The following is a 9,197-nucleotide window of genomic DNA, read 5'->3' as shown; positions in this document are numbered from 1 at the left end:
AGATGGGACACAGGAAGCTTGAAGCGTCCTTCTCCGGACATCTCTCTACGTTTCCTAGAGCCGTGTATCAGGATGCAGACATCTACCTCCAGTAGATGCAGAAGTGAGCAGGCACCTGTTCGAACTGTGAGTTTGTTCCTGTTTTCTATCATTTCTGCTTTCCAAGAACCCCATAGAGATCAGGGAAGAGAGCTCAGGAGAGCGTTTGTGCTTCAGGAGACTCAGCTCATTCTGCCCTGGTGTCCCTGTCCCCCCTCCCTTGCCTCCACAGAAGATCCATCCTAGAGAACCTTTGCATGAGGATGAGGTCAAGATAGGAAAATGCAGAAGGAGCTTGCAGTGTGTGGAGGCCAGTGGAGTCCATGCTTTGGGGAGCTGAGGAACAGATGGCAGATTTCCCCCTGCTACTTGCAGTTAATAACCAGACACTGTGGATGGATCCAGACCCCAGCAGTAAGAAAGATGATGTATGGATTTTAAATTGGAGAGTAGGACTTGGTAACCTGGTACTTGGCTGTTGGTCCTTTTCCTCCATCATTTGTTTAAGGCACGTCAGAAGTGAAGTTTCCAGTACTGACATAGGGCTTCCGTGGAAAGGCCTTGTTGGTTTACACTTATTATTCTGTCGGTTTGGAAATACATAATACGGTCTAGAATTTAATAATGAGTTATTCCTCATCTAAGTATGGTTTCAGTCATTTAATATTGCTTCATGTGTGCTTATTAGAATTAATACTTAGACCCACAGTGTACGGTTAACTTGAATTTGTAACTAGGTATCTAGAGTCTGGCTGAAGTCCTGACTTTCACTTTGAGTTTCTGGAATTTGTTGTCAGTGGCTCTTGTTTGGCCACGGAACCCCTGGAGCAGAACAGCTCTGATGCTTTTCTGTGTATAATGTGTCCTAACACACGCTGACTGAGGCCTCTATGGAGTCTAGACTGGCCTCTTCGAAAGCCTCGTGAACTTGCTTTTTCTGAAACGGCACCCACATCTACCCCACGGTTAGTTACCTTGCTGTTGTTCACCTTGTTAAAGCCAACGAGCCCTTCCAGCTGCACTTAGTAAAGCCCTACTGTGTGCACTGAGATCCATGCCCTTACAGAGGCTATTGTTCAAGACCTCTCCGTTTACAAAGGAGAATAGTGAGCCAGGAGAGGGGAAGGACCCACACGGGGCAGAATAAGGGAGACTGAGACGTTCAGCTCTCATTTCTGCCTCTAAGGAATCTGTCTGTATGGAGCTTGTTAAGACAGATGCCTGGGAAAAGGTCAGCAGAGTCGCGGTTTAGAGGGTTTGGATATAGGATGGTAAATGCTAAGTGGAAGTAGAAGTGGGCAGCTGTAGGCTTTCAGGTGAAGTTGGAAAGCTCCCTGTGCACTGGCCTTAGCGGGAAGTGCCGTGTGGGCCTGCAGGCCGGGCAGGGTTTGTGGGGGCTGAGAATAGGATTCAGTTCCTTTTGCTAAAGGAATAGTAGAAACACAGGTGTAGAGGTAGGAAGAAGCAAGGCTGTGAGAAGGACAGCAGGCACGTCCTCGCCTGGAGGATGCAGGTCCTACAGCAAAGAGAAGCTATTTGGAAATTCTCGCTCTCAGTCCCTCTGATAGTTTGCTAGGGCTCTGTCTGTCCAGGCTGCTCTCACAGGAGACCATAGACTGGGTGGCTTATAAATAACAGAAATTTATGTCTCACAGTTCTGGAGGCTGGCGAAGCCCGAGGTCAGGGTGCTGGCAGATCAGGTGTCTGGTGAGGGCCCGATTCCTGTGTCTTCATATGGTGGAAGGGGTGAGGGAGCTGTGTGGGTCCCTTTTATGAGGGCACTAATCCCATTCATGAAGGCTCTACACTCATGACCTGTTCACCTCCCAACTGCCCCATCTCCAGTACCTTCACAGTGGGGATTAGGTTTAATGTGTATGAAATTTGAGGACACAAGCTTGTCTATAGCAGGCTGTCACAGATGTGGGGTGGGGGGAGCTTAAACAATAGAAATTAGTTTTCTCACAGTTCTGGAAGCTAGAAGTCCAAGATCAAGGTGTGGACTTCTGATGGCACCCTCCTCACTGTGTCCTATCTTTTCCTCTGGTCTTTCCTCTGTTCACATGCACCCCTGTGTCTCTGTCCTTACGTCTCAGTATCTTCTTCTAAGGACACCCAGTCAGATTGGATTAGCCCCCCCCCCAATTAAGAATAACAGTTACCTCTTTAAAGGCCCTGACACCAAATTCTAAGGTACTGGCAGCTACGGTGTCAACAGGTGACTTTGGGGAGACATGATTGTTTTACAGCCCGTCCAGAGTAGCCAAGTAGAGAGACTTGAGCAGAGCATCAGCGTGAGAGCGAGACGGGGGAGGCAGCCCTGAGCTCTGGATACGAGGAGCTGGGATTCTCCCGGAGTCAGTATGTACCTGTGCTTAGTGTTAAGGATGAAAGAGCTCCGCAGATGGATCCCGGTGACGGCCGCACAGCACTGAGCGCACTTAATGCCACTGAGGTATACGCTAAAAACGGTTAAAATGGTGAAGTCCACGTTACGCGTATCTTAACACACACACACAAAGTGCACGGTAGCATCGAATCTTCAGCACACGAGAGAGCAGGGCAGCCGACACGTGGCGTGGCCTCCAGCTCTCTGGTCTGACTGCCTTTCCCACCCTCTCCTGATTGTCACTTAATGAATTTTCCCTTAGAGAAGTGCCTTGTGTCTTGTCACGAGTCCAGTGACAGGCACTAGTGCTGTGACACAGGTTCCCCACTGCCACCCTCCTGGGTCTTGAGTAGCTCAGCCTCCCTGTTCCCAGCGCCCTGCCCTGCATTCACAGATGTCTGTCACTCAGTCTTGTGTGTGTCTGCCCAAGTTCTCCATCACTCCAAGAACGGTTTCTGCTGGCCACTGCATTCATGTCACAGGGAGGAGAGAGGAAGGTGTTCTGATTGCCACGGATCCGTGTACTTATCACAAAGGCTCTCCCAAGTTCTTTTTCCAGCACAGGAGGTGTTTATAAAGTCCTTTCCAACCTTTTGGATTTAATGACCTTGGATGTACACTTGATAGAAGCAAGCTTGTTCAGACTGTTGTTTGCTAATCAAAACCACATTTTTGGGGAAAACTTTGGGCAGGGAGCAGGAAGGCAGTTCAGGAAATCACTCGGCAGCACCTGGAGAATGTTCTCGAGTTAGAAAATTGGATGGAACAGTGTGCTGTGAAGGATGGTGGTCGTGTCGAAGCTTAGTAATGGGGAGTGTTTTGTATTAAAGTGAACGAAGCCTACTTCTACTTGCCATTAACAGTTTCTCTTAGTCATGAATCTATAGCCAAGGTTATTAAGGTTTGTGAGTTTTCCAACTATACGTTGTAAACCTTAAGTGGATTCTCTCACCTACAGAAGGTTAGAGCCTTAGGTGAACTGATGCAGTCTCACCTGTGTCCAGCTGTGGATCCCGTTTTGGTTCAGAGAGCCCCACGTCACCAGAGCCCCCGGCTCCTGCGTCAGCAGCTCTTCGGGCCTGTCCTGGTCAGATGCCCACGCTGCTGTCCACACAGTTTGCCCTTTCTGCTCCAGCCCCTCACAGACCCCCCTCATGTTCAGGCTGCAGATCCAGGTCCTCAGACAGAGAACGAGCTCCTTTGCCATCTGCCCCCAGCAGCCTTTCCAGCTGGCCCTCACACCCACTCAGCCTTCCAGCCGTGCCGGCTTTGTGACGGGCCCTTTCTCACACCTGTCTGTCTGTAGATACTGCTCCCTCTGTGCCAGAGCCCCTGCCTTTCCCTCCTGTTCCTTCAGGGGGAGGCTGTGCCCTTCTGTCTTCCCACAGCCCTCGGTGGGTTGCACTTGACCATTCATCAGTCCTCCCCACCCCGCTATAAGCTGTGAATTCATGAAGGTTCCTTAGCCTAGCATGTTCTGTCCCAGGACCCTTGGACCTGCTGTGCCTTCTTCTAGGGACGTTTCCCCAGATAGGCTCCCGTGTCACCCCCATCTAAGACAGCAGCCCCCCTTGCTTTCCTTCAGAGCACACATCACGGCCCGACAGTGCATGTTCTATACTTGTTCGGTGTGTCCCTCTGTTCACGGTGTGGAGTAGCGTCTGCTTTCTTCACCTGTGGATGTATGCTCGACAGTTATGACTGTGTCTGGTATCTCACCAAACCTCTGCTGATTGAAGGAATGAAGGTGGGACTCTGTCTTTCTTATTTGTATCCCCTCTATTATGGGGTGTGTCCCCTCTTAACACAGCCCTTATATAGGATTATATATAGGATTATAGGATCAACACAGCCCTTATATAGGAATAGCAGTTAAACTACTGGTTGCTGAATCAATCATTTTTATGGCATGACTTGGAAATCTTTATTCTAAAAACTAGAAAAATAGAGTATTTCCTAGAGATCTGGATAAAATGCATTATTTAGGAAAAATTTAAAGTCATCAACTGATCACTTCATTGTAATTATTTATATTACCTCATCTGTGATGGAATGTTAGGAAGAAAACATTTTAGAATTTTTGGGTTGCTCTATCTTGGACACAGCTGCCCTTCAGATTTGATTAACACCCACTTCAGGGACTCTCGGCGGGTAATTTTGAATTAAGGAGAAACAGTTCCATGGAAAGCTTTAGTACTAAAACTGAAGACGGGTTTACTCAGTTAAGAAACTTAGGTACGAAAGCTGAACTAACACATGTCAAAGGGAAGAATGAATCCTTTTGGACATAATGAAGCAACGGTGTATGTGTCTACGTCCTGAGCTCTCGCTTCTGATCACAGACCCAGTGTCCAGCGTGTCCCCTTAGGACTTTTCTGTCCTGAGTCCAGAGCACATGACTGCTCGTGGGTTAGGAGGAGTGCGGGCAGGGCTGACGTGGACTGAGCGGATTGGTGGTTTGATTTCTCAGAACATGTGGGTGAGTTGTCATTGGTCTTGTTTTGAGATGAAGACACTGAGGTGTAGTAGCTTGTCCGACGGTGTCAGGCTCGTGAGAGGGATTGAGCTGCAGTCTGCTGCCTCCAGACTCGGCACCTGGCTCACTCAGCAGGCTGAGCCGTGGCCCAGGCCCCTGAGATTTGCTCTGCGAGGGTCTCAGGCACCCAGAGTACACGCCTGGAGCCCTGCCTGTGGTCACCGGGGCCCCGGACCCAGCTACTCGCTTCCCTGGAGGGGTCGTCGGCCCTTGTGGGATGAGCCTGGGGCTGAGTCCCTAGGGGTCTGCATTTAAAACGTGGAGCAGTCTGGGGGGTTACTGTAAACACACACGTAAGGTTGGATACCGAGGGTGTTTGTTGGGCCGCACCCCGCAGCCTGCAAGGCCTGTGTTTGCCCAGCTTAGACCTAAGAAAGAGCCTGGAGTCAGCAACGGAGACACGGATGGTTCAGTGGCCACGGCGAGCTTCCATGTCTGAAGCAAGGTCCTGGAGGGACACCCCACCGTGTGTGGTGGACATGGCAGCAGTCTGGGTTCCTGGCGGGGAGGCGGGGGAGAGGGAAGATGACCAGTTATGGGGGAATTGACCTCAGGCTGGCTCCTCGGTTACCATGGGAACCAGGGAAGGAGCACACCCCTCACTGCCCCTCTGGTAAGCATAGTGGAGCGTCCTGATCTAAAGCTAGAACAGTCATTAGCTGGGGCCTGGGGCAAGTGTGTAGGAAGGTCAGTCGTGTGATTGGGGTGTAGGTGAAGCAGGCACTGAGCGAGCAGGGGATGTACAGAGAGCAAGAGAACAGCCATCTCGGGGGGCCTGACCACACAGGGGTCTTGGCTATAGAGAATTGCTATGTCTTTGAGCTGTTGGATAATTTCCACTGTGATTTGTGCCGTTTGGCTTCTGTTCTTTCATTTTCATATTTGGATGGTGTTCAGTCCTAATGAAAAAGGATTTGCTTCCTGGACGGGACTGGGAATGTCGTAGAGACTGACGGAGGCCACGCTAGCATTCATTTTCTATCTAATATTATCTGGGAAGAAGTGTCTAGAAAATGCACTCTGGCAAAGGTTACCAAGAAGCTGTTCATTTTTTTGTTGTTAATATGTACATTATATGTCACAAATAATCAGAAAACTAAGAAAAATGTACCCATTTTTATATGACACTAATCCGTCTTCTCCCATTCCCACAAGGTGATAAAATAGTGTTTTGGTTCAGTCAAGTTTTGGAATCTAAGTATTGCTCAATTGTTTTTCATTATGAAACACGTAAATAATTGTTAAACTGAGTCTTTGAAAGAAAAAAACCTTAGCTGTCGGTGCCTCTTTCACTGGACGGCTTTTTAGAATTTTTTAGCAGAGCTAGATTCAAGTTTGCTGCTGAATGAATTTGAGGCCTAGTCAGAATCATTGGCTTATATTTATATTTAGTTTGTATTATTTATACTGGTATTTACACATCTTTGACTGCTGTGTTGTCTTTGTCTCATTATGTTTCCAAGTACAGGTTTTCAGCTTGGAGCACCCCCACTAACGTGCTTTTGCACGCTGTACCTTTTACATTTGTAGGTGTGTTCGCCAAGCCCTGCACGAGAAGATCGCAATCCTAGTGACACGTCAGTTGCAGTACCTAAAAGCTGCAAGTCAGATTCTGGTATTGAAAGATGTAAGTAGCTTCTAGAAGCCTGTGGAACTTGCTAGCGCTCAGGTGTGTGGAAGGCCACGCCTCCCAGCAGGTCACTCTCCTTGAGTTCATGGTAAACAGCCTCTTCTCCCTCAGTTTTATGCCCCCTTCTTCTCAGAGCTGGTATTCGCGCCTTTGAGGATGAATCGGAAGACCTGTAGACATGTCAGTGTTACACCCTAGGCCGCGTAAACCCTAACGTACATGAAAGTGCTGCTGCAGTTACTGAATTATCGCTGTTCCAGTGAAATTTATTAAGGGGAACGATGCTATTTTATTTAGAACTGTTTGTGTCCCCTTTCCACAACTTAAGTCAAAGAGTATTAGTATTTGGAAATTAGAGACACTAAGACCTGTTTGTATCCATGTGATTGTCATGCTTGCTTTGCCTGAAGAGCACCTTCCATTAACACCCGAAGGGAGGCGAGCACCCCCGTCAGAGATGCCCACGCTGCTGCTGTAGCCAGTTGCTGATCTCACTGCCCCACACCCGTGAGAGCCTGTGCGGCTCTGCCTTTGTGGGGCTTCTGTTCCTATGGGGACAGATGTGATGAAAGAGAGAGGGGGTGGGGCTGATATCCTGACTCTCTGGGGAGCTGGTGCCTCTCGGGCCTGAGGGACACGAAGGTGCGGGCCATCCAGGCACCTCGGGGAGGGGGGTCCTAAGGAAGGAGCTGAGCTGGCAGGTGGAGGAATGGCAGGAAGGCCAGCGTGTCTGAGGAGAGGGAGCGGGGGGCCGTGGAGGCCGCTGGTCTCTGAGCAGTGGGCGGCGGGCCAGGAAGTGGGATGGAAGCCACTGGACGGTCCAGAGCAGGGGAGTGATGTGGTCTGACGTAAGATTTAAAAGATTCCTCCGATGTTCACTGGAGGGGCGACAGCAAAACAGTTAGAAGTCTCAGTACAGTTGAGAAGACAGAGGTGTGGGCTCAGGCTAGTGTATCAGTTTCTGGAGCTGCCATAACAAAGTACTGCAAACTGGGCGGCTTAAAGCAACAGAAATGTATCATCTCACTGCTCTGGAGGCTGCAAGTCCCAAATCAAGGTGCTGGCAGGGCTGTGCGCTCCCTGAACGCTCTAGGGGAGAATCCTCCCTTCCAGCTTCTGGGGTTCACCGGCCTTCCTTGTGGCTCCTTGGCTTACAGCTGCAGGACTGTAGTCTCTGCCTCTGATGTCACGTGGCCATTGTCCCCGTGTCTGTCTGAGTCTCTTCTCATAAGGACATCAGTCATATTGGATTTAGGGCCACCCTACTCAATATGACCTCATCTTAACTTAATTACATCTGCAAAGACCCTGTTTCCAAATAAGGTCACCTTTACAGGTGTCATGTTTATAGCTTGAACGTATCTTTATTTTGGAGGGGGGAACCATTCAACCCACAACTCCTAGCATGGTTAGGGGTGGATTGGAGATTAGTGAGAATTTTTCAGACTTGGTGGTGGTTTGATGCTTCACTCCTTGGCTTGTTTGCCTCTGTGCCTCAGCACCTCCATCCTTAACCACCGTCTGTTCCAACAGGCCCTTGGTAAACTTCCTGACTTATCAAATGAATTTCTGCTCCAAGTAAGATATTAAATTAAAATGCAGAACCTCTGCCTCTCTAGTAGCAGTTCCATGGTCAACTCTCCTGTACTCCTCCAGGAATGGGGGGCTCAGATCTCTCAAACTTGAGAGCAGTGGATTTCACACGCAGAGGGGGTGATACTAGTGTATAAAACCCCAGCATTTGTACTATTATGAGCACGAATCAGTGGGCAGAATAACCTATTCAGCCAGTCCCTGGATGTTTTAGGGACCCCTTATTGCTTCTTTTGAGGACACTACCCTCAATTTTACTACTATCAGAACAACCATTTGTCCACTGGTGAGCACCCCTGGGTGAGTTGGGGTCCATCCTTACTGTTTGTCTGGTCCCTCTCTCACAGCAGAGAGGGGATGACTGCCCTCTCGTCCCCTCAGAATTATCAGTGATTGGCTGCCCAGTAAAATTGCTGTCTTTGTACCATTAGTTGTTTCCTTGTGCATCTTACAGATACTAAGTGGAAAGTGATAATTTCATCAAATAAGGTGTATGAATTTTGCCTCCCAAGTGGAATAAGAAACAGTGTATCGTGAATAATTTTCTAATTCTGCAGCGTCAGGTGGTACCCAGAGGCTTCACTGGGCTTCTCCTAGTGGACCACCTCAGGGGATAGAATGAGAGGGGTACCAGCTGGGGTCGTGGGCCACCTTCTTTACCTGACCTGTCTTAACCAGACATACCCTACTTTAGTTAGTTTTTCATCCTGGGGTTTTGCCCAGTATTTTGTTTGCTAGTGAGTGAATCGGCTGAGTCTTGTTTCATGGGGTCAGAAAATAGGGAAAACATCTGCACATTATTTTATATAACTTTGTAAGGGAGGGAAACTGTGCCACGATGTGTCACACGCGTCCAGAGAAAACGGTTAGATGGGCTGTAGCTTAAGCAGTTGCCTGATGCGGGGAAGCCTGGTTGGCTGCTTGTGATGGGTTGTGATCGATTCTGGCTTAGGTTATGGTTTGCTGGCACAGGCTGCCAAGGCATTAGAGCCACCCTGGTCTCATGGCCT

General features: G+C 49.0%; 1 pseudogene across 1 annotated transcript in view; it reads left to right on the top strand.

Annotated features, from left to right (window-relative positions):
- Window positions 1-2: 2 nt before the first annotated feature.
- LOC111176319 (ATP-binding cassette sub-family C member 4-like) overlaps window positions 3-9,197 on the top strand; it is a 105,955-nt pseudogene continuing 96,760 nt past the window's right edge. The window contains exons 1-2 of the transcript XR_016388767.1: window positions 3-126; window positions 6,495-6,591. The product of XR_016388767.1 is annotated as an ATP-binding cassette sub-family C member 4-like (transcript). The remainder of the gene's footprint in view (window positions 127-6,494; window positions 6,592-9,197) is intronic.

Source organism: Delphinapterus leucas, chromosome 18, assembly GCF_059928025.1.
Source record: "Delphinapterus leucas isolate spDelLeu-1000000601 "Yukka" chromosome 18, BTC_Dleu_Yukka2, whole genome shotgun sequence".
Lineage (NCBI taxonomy): Eukaryota > Metazoa > Chordata > Mammalia > Artiodactyla > Monodontidae > Delphinapterus > Delphinapterus leucas.
Note: the sequence above shows the minus strand (reverse complement) of the source record. Positions and strands in the feature narration are given on the sequence as shown.